The following is a 23,092-nucleotide window of genomic DNA, read 5'->3' as shown; positions in this document are numbered from 1 at the left end:
AAACTCAAAATTCTGAAACGGGTCGTTCGCATTTGACTTAGCCTCTAACTGAGGACCGTGTCCTGGTGCCTCGCAAGTGAAGACAGAGCAGAAGTATTCGTTCAGTAGTTCGGCTTTATCTGAATCTGCTTCCACTTCCACTTAATTCCCATCCCGTTTGATAAGGCGTACTATCCCGTCTGTGTTCTTTTTCGTATCACTAATATACCTGAAGAAGGATTTGTCCCCCTTCTTAATGTTCTTTGCTAGAGTTTCCTCCACACGAAGTTTGGCCTCCCTAATTGCTGTTTTGACCGCTGTAGATCTGGTCCTATATTCCATGATGGCTTCTCTTGTTTCCGTACTCTTGTAGGAAAGAAATGCTTTTTTCTTCTCCTTAACAAGGTGAACCATTGGGGTTTATTGTTTCTTTGTCGTTTATTTACTGATTTTATGAAGCGGCTAGTTGCTTCATGTATGGTTGATTTCAGTGTTAACCACTTATCTTCTACATTATCGGTCTCCACTTGGTCCTGCAGCGTCCGATGTACGAAATCTCCCATGCGTGCGAAGTCTGTGCCGCGGAAATGGAGTACCTTTGTTTTCGTGTTTGATCTAGGGAAGCCTTTCCTAAGGTTGAACCATATTATGTTGTGGTCACTGGAGGCTAGCGTATCTCCTACTGAGACCTCTGAAACGCTTTCCCCGTTGGTGAGTACCAGGTCGAGGATCGCCTGGGCCCTAGTGGGCTCCATCACCATTTGTTTGAGACGGGCTCCCTTTATGGAGTTTAATAATCTCCTACTAGCGCTGGTTGTCGCTGAAAGTGTGCCCCAGTCTGTATCAGGCATATTGAAGTCCCCGAGTAGTACAGTGTCTCCCCTTAGAGTGATATTCTCAATGTCTTCAATTAGGTCTGTGTCCATGTCATCCAGTTGTCTAGGGGGTCTGTATACCACACCAAGATACAGGCACTTTTCTCTGCCTCTTGCCAGGTTTACCCAGAGGGATTCCCCTGTGTATTTGACATCTGTAATCCTGGTGGTTTTGATGTCCTCTTTAATATATAATGCTACCCCCCCACCTATCTTGCCCTCTCTGTCCCGACGAAGTAAGTTGTAACCCGGTATAGCCATATCCCACCCATGAGAGTCCGTTAGCCAAGTTTCGGATATCGCCGCCACGTCTAGGTCAGCATTCCTTATTTCAGTCTCTAATTCTAGAAGTTTATTACCTAAACTGTGTGCATTAACATACATAGCCCTCCAATCTTTATGTTTGCTAAATCCCTTTGATACTTTTTCTTTTTCTATGTGAGTTGGTGTGACCCCTAGAGAACTGTTTGCAGTGTGGGTACTTACCTCAGAGCTTTGACTCATCTCATCAGGATAGTTTCTTACTGCGTTGGTATGTGAGTGGGTACCCTCCCCCGACTTACCTAGTTTAAAGCCCTGCGAAGCAGGCGGGCTAGTCGGTGTCCGAAGACATACTTACCTCTACTGGTCAGATGGAGTCCGTCTGGTCCCTGAAGTCCCTGTAGTGCATCTCCATGGTTCAGGAATCCGAAGTTCATATCCTGGCACTATCCCTGTAGCCACTCGTTAGTCCTCAGGATACGCTCGTCCCTGGCTCTCCCCTTGCCTCTAACTGGGAGGATAGAGGAGAAGACCACCTGCGCTCCGGTCTGCTTCAGCCTCTCGCCCAGGGCTCTAAAGTCTCTGGTGATGTTCTCCGGGGTGTTCCTTGCAGTGTCGTTTGTCCCCACATGGACGAGAAGCATGGGAAAGTTGTCCTGGGGTTTGAGTAGTTTATCAAGACAGGTGGTGACATCCCGTACTCTGGCTCCAGGCAGACAGCAGACCTCCCTCGAATCCATATCCGGTCTGCAAACTGGTCCCTCGGTGCCCCTCAGCATGGAGTCCCCAATAACTATTACTCTGCGCTTCTTCGTAGGGGGTTGGTCAGTTGTTCCCGGAGTTGGAGCTGTGAGTTGGGCCTGGTCAGTTGTTCCCGGAGTTGGAGCTGTGAGTTGGGCCCGTTCCTGTTCCTCATCAGTAGGTTAGAAACATAGAAACATAGAAATTGACGGCAGAAAAGGGCTATAGCCCATCGAGTCTGCCCATACCAATGACCCACTCCCTGATTCCTACTCTCCTAGAGATCCCACATGAATATCCCATTTTCTCTTGAAATCTAACACGCTGCTGGCCTCGATCACCCTCTGAGACAGCTCGTTCCAATGATCTACCACCCTTTCAGTGAAGAAGTATTTCCTCGCATCACCCTGAAATTTCCCTCCCCTGATTTTCAGCGAGTGTCCTCTGGTTACTGAGGGCCCTGTAAGACTGAAAATATCATCTTTCACCTCTATACGCCCAGTAATATACTTAAAGGTCTCAATCATGTCCCCTCTCTCTCTTCGCTCCTCCAGTGAGTACATCCGCAGTTTTTTTTAACCTTTCTTCATACGTGAGTTCCCTGAGCCCCAAAACCATCCTGGTAGCCATTCGCTGAACCGACTCAATTCTCAACACATCTTTTCGGTAGTGTGGTCTCCAGAATTGAACACAATACTCGAGATGAGGTCTCACCATGGATCTGTACAGCGGCATTATGACTTCAGGTTTTCTGCTGACAAAACCCCTACGGATACAGCCCATCATTTGTCTTGCCTTGGACAATGCCTTCTCTACTTGATTGGCAGCCTTCATATCGTTGCTAATGATCACTCCTAAATCACGTTCCACCGTGGTCCTGGACAAGGTTTCACCATTTAGTGTGTAAGTTCTGTGTGGATTTTTTTTGCCTAGGTGCATTACTTTACATTTTTTAGCATTGAAGCCCAGCTGCCAAGTTGATGACCACTGTTCAAGCTGTCTTAGGTCCTGCGTCATAAAGTCAGGCACACTGCTTTTGCCAACTATGTTGCATAGTTTGGCATCGTCGGCAAACAGTGATACTTTTCCTCTAAGTCCTTGGGTCAAATCTCCTATGAATAAATTGAATAGAATCGGCCCTAAGACGGAGCCCTGAAGAATCTGGAATCTGTTCCTCAGGGTGAGTTGAGGGGTTGGTGTAGAGCTGCCCTGTCGATGAGAGAAAGAGAAAGAAGAAGATGAGGAGATTGAAAAAAGTGTGTGTGGGGGGGGGGGGTTTCCTGTGCTTGCCCATGGAGGAGGTCACAAGCTGCCATGACTCAGCGTCGCCGGCCATTTCTTGTATCCCAATTGTTGGTCTCAACGCTGATGATTGGGGTGTCCCGAGGATGGACTTGTCATGGGTCTGCTCGGTGATTTGGGACAGCTCCTGGACGACTCCATCGATGTAATCCTCATCCTCCCGGATGCATCTCAGACGTTTCACCTCCTCCCTGAGTTTCCTTAGTTCCAGCATGAGGTCACTATCCAGATGGTCTACCTCCTCCGTCTGCGTAGAAGTTGTAGTGTAGTGCTGGGGGATGGTCTCGGTCTGCACAGAGACAGAGAGAGAGCCCTCTGTCAACCGTCCTGGGTCCTCCTCCTTTCGTATGCAGTCCGTGGTCGCCTCCTGGATCCCCATGCCGATTGGAATGCTGGGCTTGATTGTAGATTTGGCGCTTCTTGTCCTCCCTGCCATATCTAAGTTGTAAGCTAGGCCTGCCTGTCAGTAAGAGAGAATTAGAAAGTTAGAGAAATGGATATTTAGATTATAAAAGAATAGGGTGTCTGTGAGTTTATTAGATAAGGTTGTCTAAGAGTTTATGATATAAGGGTGTCTGAGAGATTAAGAGAGGGTGGCTGTCTGCCTGGTTGAAAGTTTGGGAGAAAGTAGAAAGAAAGACTGAAGTGAATTTGTTAAATAGTTAGGTGATAAGAGTTGAAGGATAGAATACTGTAGACTGAAGTTGAAAGCCCTTCCTAGAGGCCCTACGCAAAGGCGCTCTCGCTAAGGCGAGCACCTTTGCCGCTCGCCTTCGCCGTGCGCCGAACGGCTGTGCGCCGTTGGCTCCCCTCCCTATCAAGGGTGAGTCCGGCCAATGATGCTATGGGGTGGGTGGAGCTAACTCTCGCCGCTACCCCCAAGCCTCCTGCTCTCTCTCGCCGCTGTCACCTTTCTCCTCCTGCAGCGCTTCCCTCACTCGCCTCTCTGCTCCACGAGGCTCCCCGGCTGGCTGGTGAGGTTGCTCTGCCTTGCGCCGCGACTCCCCTCCCTATCAAGGGGGAGTCCGGCCGATGACGCTACGGGGTGGGCGGAGCTAACTCTCGCCGCTACCCCCAAGCCTCCTGCTCTCTCTCGCCGCTGTCGCCTTTCTCCTCCTGCAGCGCTTCCCTCACTCGCCTCTCTGCTCAACGAGGCTCCCCGGCTGGCTGGTGAGATTGCTCTGCCTTGCGCCGCGACTCCCCTCCCTATCAAGGGGGAGTCCGGCCGATGACGCTACGGGGTAGGCGGAGCTAACTCTCGCCGCTACCCCCAAGCCTCCTGCTCTCTCTCGCCGCTGTCGCCTTTCTCCTCCTGCAGCGCTTCCCTCACTCGCCTCTCTGCTCCACGAGGCTCCCCGGCTGGCTGGTGAGGTTGCTCTGCCTTGCGCCGCGACTCCCCTCCCTATCAAGGGGGAGTCCGGCCGATGACGCTACGGGGTGGGCGGAGCTAACTCTCGCCGCTACCCCCAAGCCTCCAGCATTTTTTCTTTGCTGCTGGTGATGAGCATTGTATCATCTGCATAGCGCAGGTTGTTTATATTTCGGCCACCAACTTTGAAACCAACGCTCTCTTTTTTTCTAAATTTGCCGTAAAGGTTGAACAGGTAGGGTGACAAGATGCATCCTTGCCTGACGCCATGTTTTATTGGAAATCAATCAGTGTTGTCACATTCTATTCTCACTTGATAATACAGTGGAACCTTGGTTTACGAACATAATTCGTTCCAGAAGCATGCTCGTAAACCAAAATATTCATATATCAAAGCGAGTTTCCCCATAGGAAATAATGGAAACTCGCTTGATATGTGTGTGTCCCCCCGCCCCCGAGACCAGCGGCGCTGCTCCCCCGCTCGAACCGGCATCCCCCGCCTGAACAACTTGAAACTTACCCCCCCGTCTGGCACCAGCACGCAGCCCACAGCACGTGCCGGTGCCACTTGAAGAACTTCCTGCCTCTGCCGGGCCTTGAGCATGCATCTGCGCATGCTCAAGGCCTTCTAATTCTCCCTCTCGGCGAGAATCTCGGCAAGAGGGAGAATTAGAAGGCCTTGAGCATGTGCAGATGCATGCTCAAGGCCCGGCAGAGGCAAGAAGTTCTTCAAGCGGCACCGGCACGTCCTGTGGGCTGTGTGCCGGTGCCAAGACGGGGGGTAAGTTTCAAGTTGTTCGGGGGGGGGGAGGGGTGCTCGCAAATCAAGTCAACACTCGGTTTGCGAGACAAGTTTTGCGAGAATGTTTTGCTTGTCTTGCAAAACACTCGCAATCCGGGTTACTCGCAAACCGAGGTTTGACTGTATAAGATTTTCCCTACTAGGTTTGGTCAAAGGTCAATCTAGTCCATTATCCTGTTCCTAATAGTGGAAATATACAGTTAGAGGGAATAAGATAAAACCAGGATCTCCAGGATTCTCATTTGGCAGTATTGAAATCCTGGTAAAAAAAAAAAAGCACAACAGACCTCCTCTTTTTTTGATTGTCACAGCTGCTATCTGTTTACAGGGAGTCCCCTGCTGACATCTTCATTCTTTCTCTGCCAGTTCTCACTCCTATGATGTGCCCTTCTCTTCCAGTATAGGCAGACCCAGAGAAGATGTCAGCGCAGGGACTCCTTGCAGAATGACAGCTGGAGGGGAAGTCAAAAGCGGTTGTAGCTTATCCAGGCAGCAATGGAACACCCCCCCATCTCCCCCCCGGAACACTTTGGATTTAAAATGTGATTTTTAGTAAGGTGGTCAAATGTATTTAAACTGATTACTATGCAAGTGAATGTTACTGTCTTTTCAACAGTGCAACAAATGTAGCTGCTCCTCCTTCCTCTGCTGTTTCTAGATGATACTAGCTTGAGGCAGAAAAATGTGTACTGCAACAATATATGTATGTAACATTAATATCAGTAATAATAGAACATTTTTTTATATTGAGAAGATCTCAGTGTGGATTGGTCAGTCAAATGAACGGAAACCGTTCAATCCTTCAATCCGTGCGCAGGTAACAACCCAGCGCACCACACCATCATAGAATCTTACTCGTGTGTAGTGAGTCAAAATAACAGTGCACAAAAACACTCGATTGAAGGATGGATTGAAGGATTGAACGGTTTCTGTTCATTTGACTGACCAATTCACACTGAGATCTCACTATAAAAAAATTTTCTATTATTACTGATATTGTGTTATATACATATACTGTTGCAATACACATTTTTCTGCCTCAAGCTAGTATCATCTAGAACTTTTTTGTCCACTATATTAGTGCTGTTCTAGTTCAATTTGGGTTTTCTTATTTTGATGTTTCTAAACCTGCAGCAGGAGATAAGCAGCTTCTGGCTGGACTAATGTGTAAGATTGTTCAGTAGGTAGAAGCTGTGTTCGGCATGAAGCTGCTTGTGTTCAAAGGTTACAGGGCTCCAAGGAGCACTATAGATTATTGCCCAAGCCCCATGTTCCTTGGAAGACAACTTTTCATCCTTCACAGAAAAGCCTAACCCAGAGTGTGAATTAACTTCAGCCATCTGTAAAAGAAGTGCAATAGCCCTTCTGTCTGCAGTCACACTGGCTGCGGCACGGTTTTGCTTTTCAGGTGGCTCTGAAGATTAGCTGTGTCCTCCCACCTCCTCTTTCTGGCTATAGCAGTGCCACCTGGCCACAAAACTAAAGAACTGGCATTCCTTGATAAAAATCTTATATCTTATACCTTAAGATCTTCTGGGAAACATCTACTCTGGGTTCCTTCTTTAAAAATAATAAATACCCTTAGAACAATATTTTCAGTTACTGCACCCACACTCTGGAATGCATTACCCACTTATCTTCGGGCAGAGCAAAACTTAGACAAATTTAAAGGTGCTTTAAAAAGCTTCCTATTTATTGATGTCTTTGGCTAACTATGCTACTATCCTTTCCTTATTGAACCCCTTAGTCCTTTTGTTTTTTTTCCCATATACGTTTTCTTTCCTGTATTTATTGTTCTCCCCCTATCCTTGTTCTATTACATTTACTTTATGTATCCCGTGCTGAAATCCTCCTGAAGATTGTAAATGTAGTAGCTAGCGGCACAATCGGGCTGGCACGCAAGGGCAAACATTTCGTGCTCCCGTCCAGCCCAGCCTTGATAGGCTGCCGCAAGTTCTCACGGGATTTGTGGTTCTTGCGGCAGCCTATCAAGGAACGGTGCAGGGCTGGCCGGGAGCATGAAAAGCACGTTCCTGGGTGCGCCGCTGGCTACTACCTTTACGATCTTCAGGATTTCAGCGTGGGATTCACCAGGGAACAGGTACACAAGGGAGGGAAGGTGGTAATTATTAGTCAGCCGGGGCAGGAGACGGGAGAGATCCCTCCTGTCCCGGCCTACCACTAGGTGGTTTAAGTTAAGGGGAAGGGTTAATCTGCTGGCTGGGTTAGAGGGCAGAGGGGAGTACAGGACAATCAAGCCATTGTGAGGTTGGCTCTTTTTAGGGGGAAGAGGGTACAGGGAAGGAAGGTGGGACAGTGTTCAGAGCCTGGCAGGGAGGGAAGCTTGCTTCACAGTCTGGTAGGGAATGGGACTGAGTGCAGGGCAGGGAGGGAAGGGGGCTGGGTGCAGAACTTGGTAGGGAGGGGGGCTGGCAGGGCAGGACACTTGAATATTAAGCCGCCCGACTTGTATTCAACCATTTTGCCTCCTTTTTGTGGGGAAAAAATGGGGGTCTCGACTTATATTCAGATCAACTTATATTCGAGTATATATGGTATATTTCATCTGTTTCTTGTCATTTTTAATTCTGTTTTTACCCTATTTTATTGTTGTAAAACACTTAGTATTTTGATAAGTGTTCAATCAAATTTACAATAAATTTGGAAACTTGGATCAAGGATCAGTTGGCAGTCAGAGCTCCCTGGGAGTAAAGAGCAACCTGACCTAACCGTAGAGGGTTAGTGCAGTTTGCACAATACTCTGATAGTACTATAATAAGTACCGTGTTGGTAGCAAAGCAATGTTACTTACCGTAACAGTTGTTATCCAGGGACAGCAGGCAGCTATTCTCACTAGTGGGTGATGTCATCCGACAGAGCCCCGATACGGACATCTTGCAAGCATGTCTTGCTTGAAGAAACTCAGAAGTTTCGAGATGCCCGCACCGCGCATGCGCCAGTGCCTTCCCGCCCGATGCTCCGGGCGTGTCTCCTCAGTTCAGGTAGCTAGCAGAGAAGCCAACCCAGGGGAGGTGGGTGGGACGTGAGAATAGCTGCCTGCTGTCCCTGGATAACAACTGTTACGGTAAGTATCATTGCTTTATCCCAGGACAAGCAGGCAGGTATTCTCACTAGTGGGTGACCTCCAAGCTAACCTCAATGGGATGGTGGGAGAGTTGGCAACTTAGGAGAATAAATTTTGTAACACTATTTGGCCAAACTGTCCATCCCTTCTGGAGAAAGTATCCAGACAATAATGAGAGGTGAATGTATGAACCGAGGACCAAGTGGCAGCCTTACAAATCTCCTCAATCGGTCGATCTGAGGAAGGCTACAGAGGCTGCCATTGCTCTGACCTTATGGGCTGTGACCTTACAGGGAAGGGGTAATCCAGCCTGGGCATAGCAGAAAGAGATACAAGCCGCCATCCAGTTGGAGATGGTGCGCTTCGATACAGGTCATCCCAACTTGTTTGGATCAAAGGAGACGAAAAGTTGAGGAGCAGTTCTGTGTGGTTTGGTGCGATCCAAGTAGAAAGCCAAAGCACGTTTACAGTCCAGAGTGTGAAGAGCCGATTCTCTAGGATGAGAATGAGGCTTTGGAAAGAACACTGGAAGCACAATGGATTGGTTGAGGTGAAATTCAGAGACCACTTTAGGCAGGAATTTCGGGTGAGTGCGGAGGACCACCTTGTCATGATGAAATACTGTGAAAGGTGGGTCCGCCACCAAGGCCTGAAGCTCACTGACCCTGCGAGCAGATGTGAGGGCCACCAGAAAAAACTACTTTCCAAGTGAGAAACTTTAGTGGAGCCTTGCTCAGAGGCTCAAAAGGGGGTTTCATAAGCTGAGAAAGGACAACATTTAGATCCCAAACCATTGGAGGCGGTTTGAGAGGAGGATTGACATGAAAAAATCCTTTCATAAATCTGGAAACCACAGGATGAGAAGAGAGAGGTTTCCCTTGTAGAGGCTGATGGAAAGCCGCAATAGCACTCAGGTGGACTCGTACAGATGTCGACTTGAGACCAGACTGAGACAGGTGTAGAAGATAGTCCAACACAGAAGATAGGGAAGCACGCTGAGGCTCTTTGGAATTGGAAATACACCAGGAAGAGAATCTAGTCCACTTTTGGGAGTAGCATTGTCGAGTAGCAGGCTTCCTGGAAGCCTCTAAGACATCCCTCACCGCTTGAGAAAACTGGTGAGGGGTTACGTTGAGAGGAACCAAGCTGTCAGGTGGAGAGACTGTAGGTTGGGATGAAGCAGTGATCCTTGATGTTGAGTAAGCAGAGAAGGAAACACTGGGAAAAGGAACGGGTCCCTGCTGCTGAGTTGAAGTAGAAGGGAGAACCAAGGTTGCCTGGGCCACCGAGGAGCTATCAGAATCATGGTGGCCTGGTCTGATTTCAACTTGACCAGAGTCTTCTGAATGAGAGGAAATGGAGGAAACGCATACAGAAATCGATTCCCCCAATCCAGCAGAAAGGCATCTGCCTCGAGGCGATGAGGAGTGTAGATCCTGGAGCAAAACTGAGGCAGCTTGAAGTTGTGGGGAGCCGCAAAGAGGTCTATTTGAGGCGTCCCCCATTGTGCAAAGACCTGATGAAGGGGGTTGGAATGGAGAGTTCATTCGTGAGGCTGGAGGAGACGACTCAAGTTGTCTGCCAAGACATTGTCCTTCCCCTGAATGTAGACAGCTTTGAGGAAGGCATTGTGGCGAACTGCCCAATCCCAGACTCTGAGAGCTTCCTGGCAGAGGGAGGTCGATCCCGTGCCCCCCTGCTTGTTTACATAATACATGGTGACCTGGTTGTCTGTACGAATGAGGACCACCATGTCGTGAAGCAGATGTTGAAAAGCCTGAAGAGCATAGAAGATGGCTCTGAGCACCAGAAGATTGATCTGATGGAGGCGGTCCGCACTGGTCCAGAATCCCTGAGTGCGAAGCCCATCCAGATGAGCTCCCCAGGCATAGGTCGAGGAATCGGTTGTGAGAACCTTCTGATGAGGGGGAGTGTGAAACAGCAAACCTCTGGATAGATTCGAAGAGGTCATCCACCAAAGTAGAGACTGCCGAAGAGCAGGAGTGACTATGATGTGTCGAGTCAACGGGTCTGACACTTGAGTCCATTGAGAAGCTAGGGTCCACTGAGGAATTCTGAGATGGAGCCTGGCAAAGGGTGTCACATGAACTGTAGAGGCCATGTGGCCCAGGAGGACCATCATGTGTCTCGCTGAGATGGACTGGCGAGAAGACACAGACTGGCAGAGACGAAGAAGAGCATCCATGCGCTGAGGAGGAAGGAATGCTCGAAGCTGAATGGTGTCCAGTACTGCCCCGATGAAGGGAAGGGACTGGGTAGGCTGCAGATGAGATTTGGGAAAATTGATCTCGAAGCCTAGGCACTGCAGGAAGCAAATCGTGGTCAAGGTCGCCGAAATGACCTTCGGAGCTGACAGGGCCTTGATGAGCCAGTCGTCGAGGTATGGAAATACCTGAAGACCCCTGTTCCGGAGTGCAGCGGCCACCACCACCAGACACTTCGTGAAGACTCTGGGAGACGAGGACAGGCCGAATGGATGCACTCGATACTGCAGATGTAGATGTCCCACCCGAAATCTGAGGAACTTGCGGGAGGCCGGATGAATGGGAATGTGAGTGTAGGCCTCCTTGAGATCCAGAGAGCATAACCAGTCGTTCTGCTCGAGGAGAGGGTAGAGAGAAGCAAGAGTCAGCATGCGAAACCTCTCCTTGACTAAGAATTTGTTGAGGGCCCTGAGGTCCAAAATGGGTCGCAGGTCGCCCGTCTTCTTTGGAACAAGGAAGTACCGGGAGTAAAACCCCTGGTCCAGTTGGTCCGTCGGGACCGGCTCCACGGCACGAAGCCGGAGCAAAGCCTGAGCTTCCTGAAGAAGAAGGGCGGTCTGAGTCAAGTTGGAAGGATACTCTCTTGGAGGGTGGTCCGGAGGGACCCGATGGAAATGAAGAGAGTATCCTTCCTTGATGATAGTAAGGACCCAGAGGTCGGTTGTTATGGCCTCCCAGTGATGATAAAATTGATGGAGGCGCCCTCCGATGGGAAAAACAGGGGGAGGCAGAACGAGGTTGGTTATGCCCTCGACGAGACAGTCAAAAAGGCTGAGTGGTCTTAGGGACAGCAGGCGACTGAGACTTAGGCTGACCCTTCTGGGGAGGCTGGCGCTTCGCCGGTTGCCTCGCAGGTGGAGTTTGCCTCGGCTGATAACGCCGCTGATAAATCAACGGCGGACGAGGTCGAGATTGCTGAGGCTTCGGCTTCGGCCTAAGGATAGATTGGAAGGACTTTTCATGGTCAGACAACTTCTTTGTAACAGTCTCGATGGATTCATCAAAAAGATCCGCCCCAGCACAAGGGACGTTCGCCAGGCGGTCCTGAAGATTCGGGTCCATATCAATGGTCCGCAACCAGGCCAACCGGCGCATCGCCACCGAGCAGGCCGCCGCTCGGGCTGAGAGCTCGAACGCATCATAGGCAGATTGCATTAACTGAAGCCGAAGTTGGGACAGCGAAGCAACCACTTCCTCAAACTCAAACCTAGGCTGGGACTCGATGTACGGTGTGAACTTCCGAAGCACAGGTAGAAAAAATTCCAAGTAGGCTGCAAAGTGGAAATTGTAATTCAGGACTCGAGACGCCATCATCGAATTCTGATAGATGCGTCGACCAAACTTATCCATGGTTCTGCCCTCGCGGCCCGGAGGCACTGAAGCATAGACCTGGCCAGGATGAGACCGCTTGAGCGAGGATTCGACCAGGAGGGACTGGTGAGAAAGCTGAGGACCCTCGAAGCCTGTATGATGCACCGTGCGGTACCGCGCATCCAATTTGCCAGGGACCGCAGGGATAGAGTAAGGAGACTCGAAGCATCGCATGAAGGTCTGGTCGAGGAGCTTGTGCAGGGGAAGCCGCAAGGACTCCGCCGGAGGACGAGGCAAGTGCATGGTATCGAGGTATTCCTTGGAGTATCGAGACCCAGCATCGAGAGTAATGTTCATGTCATCTGCCATCTGCCTGAGGAACGATGAAAAGGACAGTTGGTCCGCCGTCGCCGGTCTGCGAGACGGACTAGAAGAAGAAGAGGCTTCAGGCTCCAGAGAGGCCTGCGAGCAACAGGACGAGTAGAAAACCTCAGGGTCCTCGAACTCCGGGCCCGGAGGAGGAGACCCAGTCGAAGCAGCATACCCCAACCGAGGCAATTTCTTCTGAGGCGAGACGGTTGAGTGCCGAGAGGAATGCTTCGAAGAATGTCTGGATCGATGCCCCTCCCGATGCCTGGAAGGGGATCGAGCCCGTCTGTGAGAAACTGGTTCAGACGCCTCCAAGGAGCAGATTGGACTCGATGCCGTCGATCGCAGAGGCGGAAGAGTCGGCGCCTCCCCCGACGACGCCCAGGTTTGATAGGGGGTTCGGAAGAACTCGTCCTGCTTCCTGCTATGCCCAGGACTGGGTGGCCCCGAAGGTGGACGCCACACTGAGTCATGGGGCGGAGTAATCGGTTCCAAGGGAGGCAGGTCACTAAATGAGGCTTTCCTCGAGGGGATGGGCTCCAAGGGAGGCATATCACTAAGGGAGGCCCTCCTCGAGGGAATCGGTTCCAAAGGAGGCACAGCGCTAACAGAGGACCTCCTCGAGGACCCGGACACCGCTCGCCGCTCCTCCTCACCGAGCAACGAGGTCGTGCGGCGAGGAGGAGGAGGAGGGGGTGGTCCGCCCCTCGAAGCCGAAGCTGGAAGGTCACCCTGGATGGTGGCAATCAGCCGAGGCCCCATGGTCTGCATGAGCTCCACGAACTGAGCCTCCAGAAGGGACCGCAACAAAGCCGATATGGAGGGATCCGCACCAAAAGGGGGCCCTTCCGCACGGTCTCCGCGCTCCTTCGGTGCTGCGTGCTTCTGCTTGCCAGTCTTCGGCACCTTGAGCACCACAGGTGGAACTGTCGGGGTCGATACCTGCTCCGAGGAGACGGAGGAAGGCACCGGCACCAAAGCCGGGGCCGAAACCGGTGTGAACGATGCCGGTTTCAGGAGGCCCGAAGCAGCCGGGGAGGCAGAGGGCTTCGCGGAAGGAGTCGAAGCACCCGTCGATGTCGAAGCTGCAGGATCCGATGAAGCTTCCATCTTGAACATGGACTCCCACAGCAGACAGCGGCGCTTAAACGCTCTCGCCGTCAAAGTGGAGCAAGGCCGGCACGATTTCGGGAAGTGATCCGGTCCCAGACACTGTAAGCAGCGTCGATGAGGGTCCGTGATCGAAATCGCGCGCTGGCACGTGCTACACTTTTTAAAACCGGTAACCGGCCGGGACATAGGCCGGAAAAGCTCCGCCGCAAGGTCGAAGACGCGGGGCCCCAGCCACGTGGCCGACCTGGTATCGGAAGGAAAAATTTATTTATTTTTTTTTTGAAAAAAGAAATCGAAGAAAGAAATAAATGCACAGGAGAGCAAAAAGAACTCAACCCGCGGCAAAATAGAAGGCAAAAAAAAAAGATTCAATGGGCGCAAATTGAAGATAGACTTCTCAGCTCCGCGGAAGAAAAAGAACTGAGGAGACACGCCCGGAGCATCGGGCGGGAAGGCACTGGCGCATGCGCGGTGCGGGCATCTCGAAACTTCTGAGTTTCTTCAAGCAAGACATGCTTGCAAGATGTCCGTATCGGGGCTCTGTCGGATGACATCACCCACTAGTGAGAATACCTGCCTGCTTGTCCTGGGATAATTTAAATTTATAGGGTTATGCTCAGCACAATAGCATGCAAATTATATGCATGCTATTTGTGCAGAGCAGCTCCAGTAAAAGGGGGGAAGAAGAGCAAAGGTATTTATTTATTTGATTTCTCTCCCATCTTCCCAGGAGCTCAGAACAGGTTACAAGCCAACATTCATAGAAGTTACATTGGATAGTACATTTGGCAATATAATACAAGGTAAGCATAGCTCTTCCCCTTTCTCTGCCCACTACAAAAAAAAACCCCCTCTTCTCCTCTGTCCAAGATCAGCTGGCCAGCACTGGAGCCGCAATCAGCAGGGGAGAAAAGAAGAGTCTGCTGGTACAGATCCACGATCAGCTGATCTGGCACCATAGCCACAATTCGTGATTGTGGCTCTGTGCTAGCTCAGCTGATCGCGAATCCGTGCCAACTCAGCTTCTTCCTTGCAAGCTCAGCTGATCGCTTGCAGGGAAGAAGCAGTTTGGGAGGTTTTTTTTTTCCAAAAGTTAGAAAATGGGCACAACTGTTGTTATGTCTGTGTGTCCCACACATAGGCATGGTGCATACACTTAACATATGCACAACTGCTACTGGCAGGTCCAGAGACCAACTGGAAAATTTTGCCTTATAAAAGAGGGGCATTCCTGTTTGTGCATTACAAGGAGAGCTCATTTAAATACTAATGAGCTACTTGTAATGCATTTGCATAGGGTTCTTGGTGGCTATGAGAATCGGTTGTTGCAGGAGGGAGAGGTGAAGGGTAGCGGTGCTAGTGAAAACAGCTGTACAGGGTGGGTGGAGTATTGAAAGAGGCACAAAGTAGGAAAAATATTTTCCAGGAAACAGGAAATAAATGGTAAAGGGGGCACTGGAAGGAGATGTTGTAAATAATGGGTATAAGAGAGGAGATACTTTCTGGAGAAAAAGAAGGCATAAGAAGGAAAGACATTTTGTAAATTAAGTGTATGCTGAATGAAGGATAAACATTCTAGAGATATTGGGGGAGGGAGGAGTGAAAGGAAGTATGGAGATGACTGGTGCAGAGAAGGAAAGATGCTGGAAATCACGTAGAGAAGGGAGAAAAGGGAGATCACTGGAGAAGAAAAAAAGATGAGAGATGCAGGGATTCTGAGGGGGAGGAAAGGAATGAAATACTGGGTATTACCGTGTGTGTGGAGGAAAAATAAAAATACAGTACATAACAGAAGCTTGAGAGGTTGGGAATGAGAGATCCAGGATGCCACGAAGAAGTGTGGGATACAGGAGATGGATGAAGAACAATGGAATGTTAAGTGAGAGGAAGAAGCATGGTTTTGGAGCGCATCTGAATTGGAGGTGGGTGTGGTGTCAAGAAGAATCTTGAGCCTCAAATGTGTCTGGTCTAAAATCAAAAGATATTAAATATATAGTCAAAAAGGAAGCGGTTAGGGTGTTGCACACAGAGTGAAACCTAAAGCAGTCTGCTCACTCGTCAACAACAGGGCTTGAGCCATTCGGAACAAGAACCAAATAACATCAGAAGATTTAGATCCACCAGGATCCAGCCCTACTTGCCCATCAAAAGCATAGGATCCATCCGGATATGCTAGGATCCTGCAGTCCTTGCCCCAAGAAGGGCTGTATTTACTTGGATTCAGCATCCTTCACTACCTATAAGGTTGGAATCACTAGGATCCATCCCTTATTGCCCATAAAAAGCACAGGATCTGCTAGGATCCCCCTGGATATGCCAAAATCCTGCAGTCCTCACCCCGGGAAGGGCTATATTTGTCTGGATTCATCACCCTTCACCACCTATAAGGCAGGAATCATCCATATCCTGTATTCTTTCCCCATCAAAAGCACAGGATCTGACCCCAGGAAGGGCTGTATCCACCTTGCTTCAGCACCTTTCACAACCTATAAGGCAAGAAACATCCATTTCCTGAACTCCTTCCCCATAAAAAGCACATGATCTACCATGATCCAGCAGGATCTGCCAGGATCCTTTAGTTCTGACACCAGGAAAGGCTGTATCCACCTGTAGTCAGTACCCTTCACCACCTATAAGGTAGGAAACATTCATAGCCAGCACTCCATGCATAGCCAAAACTCCTTCCTGAGGAAAGGTATGTTACCAGTGGTGTGCCTCAAGGTTCTGTTCTTGGGCCTGTTCTTTTTAACAGTTTTATAAATGATATTGCTGAAGGGTTGTCAGGTTTTGCCTCATTGCGGATGATACCAAAATCTGCAATAGACATGCCGGACAGTGTGAATAACATGAAGAAAGACCTGGGGAAGCTTAAAAAATGGTCTGAAATTTGGCAGCTAAAATGCAAGGTCATGTATTTGGGCTGCACAAACCCGAGGGAATGGTACAGTTTAGGGGGTGAAGAACTTATGTGCACGATGGAAGAGTGGGACTTGGGTGTGATTGTATGTGATGATCTTAATGTGGCCAAACAGGTTGAAGAGGTGACAGCGAAAGCTAGAAGGATGCTAAGTTGCATAGGGAGAAGTATGGCCAGTAGAAAAAAGGAGGTATTAATGCCTCTATAAGACTGGTGAGACCTCATTTAGAATATTGTGTACAATTCTGGAGGCCGCACCTTAAAAAAGATATAAAAAAGATGGAGTCTGTCCAGAGGAAGGCTACTAATATGGTGTGTGGTCTTCATGATAAGGCATATGGGGACAAACTTAAAGATCTCAATCTGTATACTTTGGAGGAAAGGTGGGAGAGAGGAGATATGATAGAGACGTTTAAATACCTACGTAATATAAATGTGCATGAGTTGAGTCTCTTTCATTTGAAAGGAAACTCTGCAATCAGAGGACGTAGGATGAAGTTAAGAGGTGACATGCTCTGGAGTAATCTGAGGTAATACCATTTTTACAGAAAGGGTGGTAGATGTGTGGAAGTCTCCTGGCAGAGGTAGTAGAAACAGACTGTGTCTGAATTCAAGAGGGCCTGGGATGGGCAAGTAGGATCTCTGAGAGAGAGAAAGAGATAATGGTTATTGTGGATGGGCAGACTAGATGGGCCATTTGGCCTTTATCTGCTGTTATGTTTTTATCATGGGGGAAGCCACTTATTTCTCTGGATTGGTAGCATGGAATGTTGCTACTCCTTGAGTTTTGGCCAGGTACTAGGGACCTGGATTGGCCAGCATGAGAACATGCTACTGGGCTTGACTGACCATTGGTCTGACCTAGTAAGGCTATTCTTATGTTCCTATCAAAAGCACAGGATCTGTTAGGATCCTGCAATTCCGAACCCAGGAAAGGCTATATGCATCTGGATTCAGCACCTTTCACCACCTATAAAGCATGAAACATCCATATCCTACACTCCTTCCCCATCAAAAGCACAGGATTTGCCAGGATTCTGCAATTCTGACCAAAAGAAGGGCTGTATCTACCTGGATTCAGCACTCTTCACCACCTATAAGGCAGGAAACATCCATATCCTCCTGCTTTCCTAATCAAAAACACAAGCTCTGCAATGATCCAATAGCATGTCAGGATCTGCTAGAATTCTGACCCCAGGAAGGGCTGTATCCACCTGGATTCAGCACCTTTCACCACCTACAAGGCAGGAAACATCCATATCCTCTACTCCTTCCCCATCGAAAGCAAGGATCTGCCAGGATCATACAATTCTGACTCCATGAAGGGCTGTATCCACTTGGACTCGGCTACCATCCCCAACATTAAGGCTGGGACAGGATAAAGGATGGATTTCACAGATTTTCCAGACAAGTGTAAAACAAGTCTTTTTTTTTCTGCTGGCTGCTGTTGGTTTCAGTATATGAGGAGCCCTCTGCGCTGATGTATTCAGTCCCACCCTGTATGATGCACTGTTCTCTTGCTCTGTGGGCATGATCTGTTAGACCAGGGATGCCCACACTTTTTTGACTCGCGACCTACTTTTAAAATGATCAAGTCAAAATGATCTACCAACAATAAAATTAAAAAAAAACAACAACAACGCACACTGTACGTATAGAATTGTTAATTATCATTCCTATTCTGGGGTTTTTTCAAAGAGGTCAAAGCAGATGACTCTATGCACTGTCACCTCAGTAACAACCATACAAAAACAGACAAATACCCCCCTCCCTTTTTACTAAACCACAATAGCAGTTTTTAGTGCAGGGAGTTTCGCTGAATGCCCAGCGCTGCTCTCGACGCTCAAAGGCTCCCTGCACTAAAAACCACTATTGCGGTTTAGTAAAAGGGGACCATATTGTAAAATATAGGCAGCAGATATAAATTCAGACACATTTTGATCACTAAATTTAAAATAAAATCATTTTTCCTACCTTGTCTGGTGATTTCATGAGTCTCTGATTGCACTTTCTTCTTCTGACTGTGCATCCAATCTTTCTTTCAGCCTGTATGCTTCCTCTCCTCCACACCTCATTCCCTCCCCCAACTTTTTCTTCCTCTCTCTGACCTTTCTTTCTTTCTCTCTTCATGCCCCCTTTCTTTTTTTTCTGTTTCTCTTCTTTCCTTCTGTCTCCCTGCCTGCCCCCTTTCTTTCTTTCTCCCTGCCCTTCCCCAAGCCACTGCCACTGCCGCTGCCATCGGGGAACAGGACCCAAAACGCCACCAATGGATAACAGGCCCCAAAGCCGACGCCGCCCCATGCTCTCCCTGCTTCGGGTCAATTCTGCCGTCGGAGAGGAAGTTCCGCCCAGCCAGGCAGCGATTGGCTGGCCCGAACTTCCTCTCCGGCAGAATTGATGTCGGGGAAAGGAAGCCTGATCTGCCCGATAGATCGCCAAGGCAAAGTAAGTCCTGGGTGATCGACTCACTTTGCCTTGGCGAGCTACCGGTCGATCGCGATCGACCTATTGGGCACCCCTGTGTTAGACAAAAACTGGAACCATTAGCAGAGTTCCCTACAGAATGACAGCAGCAGTATGGGGATCTCCCTGGAAGAAATGTGTAATGGCCATTATATATAGGAGTCTGTGGGAGTTGGAAGAAGGGAATCTGTTACATGGGGTGGGGGAAGGGATGAGAGAGAGGGAATAAGCTGGATAATTGAATGATAAAACTAGTATGGAGAAAAGACAGACATGCTGGACAACCTGGGTTGAGGGGCAACAGTGAGACGACAGATGCTTTGGATAATGGAGGGAAGGGAGAGCAGATATCTATGAAAGCAAGAAGCAGAATAGGACAAAAAAAGACATGCTGGATATCATGGGACGAAAGATGCAGGAAACTGAGGAGGGGAATGAAGGAGAGAGATGCTGGAAATCATGGGTGGGGAGGAGATAGATGAAGGAGTTCAGAGAGGAAGAGAGGAATGCTGGGCATCACGAGCTAGAGGTCAAAGGAGAAGGAATAAGAGAAATAATGGATGTACAGTCGACTTCACCAACTTGCACGTCGGTTAAGCGTACGTTTTGGTTATCCGCAGCCTACCACCATGGACCGGTTTTTTACATTAAAGTCAATGGACGTAAACTTTGGATAATTGCAATTCTGATAAGCACACAATCCGCTTATGCGCACTGATGTTATAAGTTGCACCTCTATTCGTTCACGTTACATTCACTCTGGTTAAAAGCAATTACGTTCTCACGTTGATCCACATGTTTCGGATCAGCAATCTAGGCTTGGCCAGGTATTCGACCTTTTGAAACTGTACCATTGTGTCTCGTGGAGAAAAATCTTTGTCTTTGGCTGAAAGTGTCCAACACGCTAGTCAAAAGTCATTGTCTTTGGCTGAACATGTCGCTGTCTTAAAGAGACTTGACCAACATTACAGCTTTCATCCTAGCCAGATTTCTCAGATTCACAAAAAAAATAAAAAAGCAAGCCATATTTAAAGACTGGCAAAATAACAGCAATCCTACCAGGAAACAGAAAAAATTGGGAAGGCTTGAGATGTTCAACAGGCGTTGCTGCGATGATTTGCTGAAGCTAGAAGTCATCAACTGCCAATCAGTGGGCCTCTGCTGATGGAGAAAGCACCACAGCTATCCGAAGAACTGGGCACAGAAGACTTCAAAGCAACAAACAGATGGTTGCAGAGGTGGAAGGTTCGTAACGGCATAAAAAGTGGTACTCTGATTAAGCGTGCACACTCCGTTTAAGCGCACATCGCAGTCCGGTCCGGAGGCCTTGCTCTTAAGCGGAGTCGATTGTATCCTGTTGAATTTGGCCCTTTGGTAGGAATGGATATGGATCTATATGGATTCAGCAGCTGTAACCACCAGACTAACTCTATCCACATGGATACAGCACGCATTTCAGCCAGAAGGGTTAGATTCACCTAGATTTAGCACTCAATCCCTGCCTAAAGGCCAGGAATTAAATACAGGCGCATAAAGACTTCGAGGCCCTGGGAAGAAAGCTGAAGCAGACAGGAGCACAGGTGGTCTTCTCATCAATTCTCCCGGTAAGAAACAAAGGCAGAGACAGGGAAGAGCGTATCCATCGGACCAACGAGTGGCTTCGCGAATGGTGTTTAGAGATGAACTTTGGATTCCTAGACCACGGAGAGGTGCTACAAGGACTACAGGGACCTGACGGACTACACCTAACAAAGAGAGGCAAGAAAGTTTTTGGACATCGACTAGCACGCCTACTTTGGAAGGCTTTAAACTAGGTAAGTTGGGGGAGGGTTCATACATACATACCAAAGCAGCAAGGATCCATCCTGGGGAAGCAAGTAAAACCCACACTTCTGAGCCTAAGGTAAGTGCCCATAGTATACACAAAAAAACAGGAGTCACACTAGCGGGGATAGGTATCTCATCACAAATTTGGAGAGCAATGTATGCTAATGCACACAGCTTGGGCAACAAAATCCTGGAACTAGAAACAGAGATAAAGAATGCTGACCTTGACATAGTAGCGATATCCGAGACCTGGTTCACAGACTCACATGGGTGGGATATGGTTATACCAGGCTACAATCTACTTCGTCGAGACAGAGAGGGCAAATTAGGAGGGGGGGGGTAGCACTATACACTAAGGATAATATCAAAACTACCAGGATCACAGAGGTTAGATACACAGGGGAATCACTTTGGGTAAACCTGGCCAGAGGGAATGAAAAATGCCTTTTACCTCGGTGTGGTATACAGGCCTCCGAGACAACAGGAAGACAAAGACAAGGAATTGATTGAGGACATAGAGAACATCACTTTGCGTGGTGACACAGTACTGTTAGGAGACTTCAACATGCCAGATGCAGACTGGAACACCCTCTCCGCGACTATGAGTGGTAGCAGAAGAATATTAACCTCCATAAAGGGTACACAAGTCAAACAAATGGTATTAGAGGCCACCAGGGAAAAGGCAATACTGGACCTGGTACTCACAAATGGAGACAGTGTCTCGGAAGTATCAGTGGGAGACACGCTGGCCTCCAGTGACCACAACATGGTATGGCTCAACCTCAGGAAAGGCTTCTCTAAATCAAACACAGCAACAAGGGTCCTCAACTTTAGGGGCGCAGATTTCGACCACATGAGAGACTTTGTCCATCAGGAGCTGCAAAACCATGCAGAAACTGACAATCCGGAAACTATGTGGTCAAATCTAAAATCCATCCTGAACGAAGCATCTAGCCGCTACATAAATACAGTAAGCAAACGCCGGAGAAACAAAAAACCACAATGGTTAAGCAAGGAAATTTTGGACCTCATTAAAAAGAAAAAAGAAGCATTTATCACCTACAAACATCTTGGGAAAAGGGAGGCAAAAGAAGACTATCTGGCCAGATCTAAGGCTGTCAAAAAGGCAGTCAGGGAAGCCAAACTTCGAACAGAGGAAGATCTAGCACGGAATATTAAAAAAGGGGACAAATCCTTCTTCAGGTACATTAGCGACAGGAAGAGAAACAAAGATGGGATAGTACGCCTTAGGCAATCAGATGGAAACTACGCAGAATCTGATAATACCAAGGCAGAACTGCTAAACGAATACTTCTGCTCAGTATTCACCTGTGAAGCACCGGGAGCTGGTCCACAACTACAGATAAGAGACAGCCAAAATGACCTGTTTCATGATTACGAGTTTACACCCAGTAGCGTCTACCACGAACTTTCAAGACTCAAAGTAGACAAAGCCATGGGACCTGACAATCTACACCCCAGGGTACTCAGAGAGCTGAGTGAAGTTCTGGCTGAACCACTATCCGTGTTCTTCAATCTTTCCATGCGCACGGGAAAAGTACCCCTAGACTGGAAAACAGCGAACGTAATTCCACTCCACAAAAAGGGCTGCAGAATAGAGACAGAAAATTACAGACCGGTGAGTCTTACATCCATAGTGTGCAAACTCATGGAATCACTGATCAAACAGAAACTCGACAAAATTCTAGACGAAGAAAATTTACGTGATCCACACCAACACGGATTTACCAGGGGAAGGTCTTGCCAATCTAATCTGATTGACTTCTTTGACTGGGTGACCAGTCATCTGGATGCCGGGGAGTCCCTGGATGTGATATATTTGGACTTCAGCAAAGCTTTTGATAGCGTCCCACACCGCAGGCTGTTGAACAAACTAAAATCGATGGGATTAGGGGATACATTCACTACATGGGTAAAGGATTGGCTAGATGGTAGGCTTCAAAGGGTGATAGTAAACGGTACCCCCTCCAAAACGTCAGCAGTGACGAATGGAGTACCTCAGGGCTCCGTCTTAGGGACGATTCTATTCAATTTATTCATAGGAGATTTGACCCAAGGGCTTAGAGGAAAAGTATCACTGTTTGCCGACGACGCCAAACTATGCAACATAGTAGGCAAAAGTAGTGTGCCTGTCTTTATGACGCAGGACCTACGGCAGCTGGAACAGTGGTCATCAACTTGGCAGCTAGGCTTCAATGCTAAAAAATGTAAAGTAATGCACCTAGGCAAAAAAAATCCACAGAACTTACACACTAAATGGTGAAACCTTGTCCAGGACCACGGTGGAACGTGATTTAGGAGTGATCATTAGCGATGATATGAAGGCTGCCAATCAGGTGGAGAAGGCTTCGTCCAGGGCAAGACAAATGATG

General features: G+C 48.5%; 1 long non-coding RNA gene across 1 annotated transcript in view; it reads left to right on the top strand.

Annotated features, from left to right (window-relative positions):
- The window catches only part of LOC117361326, a 34,928-nt gene that overhangs the window by 4,696 nt on the left and 7,140 nt on the right, over positions 1-23,092 (top strand). Inside the window, exon 2 of the long non-coding RNA XR_004539629.1 lies at positions 14,223-14,295. This is a non-coding gene — a long non-coding RNA (uncharacterized LOC117361326). The remainder of the gene's footprint in view (positions 1-14,222; positions 14,296-23,092) is intronic.

This window comes from Geotrypetes seraphini, chromosome 5 (genome assembly GCF_902459505.1).
Source record: "Geotrypetes seraphini chromosome 5, aGeoSer1.1, whole genome shotgun sequence".
Lineage (NCBI taxonomy): Eukaryota > Metazoa > Chordata > Amphibia > Gymnophiona > Dermophiidae > Geotrypetes > Geotrypetes seraphini.
The sequence above is the reverse complement of the archived record's forward strand: the minus strand, read 5'-3'. Positions and strand labels throughout refer to the sequence as shown.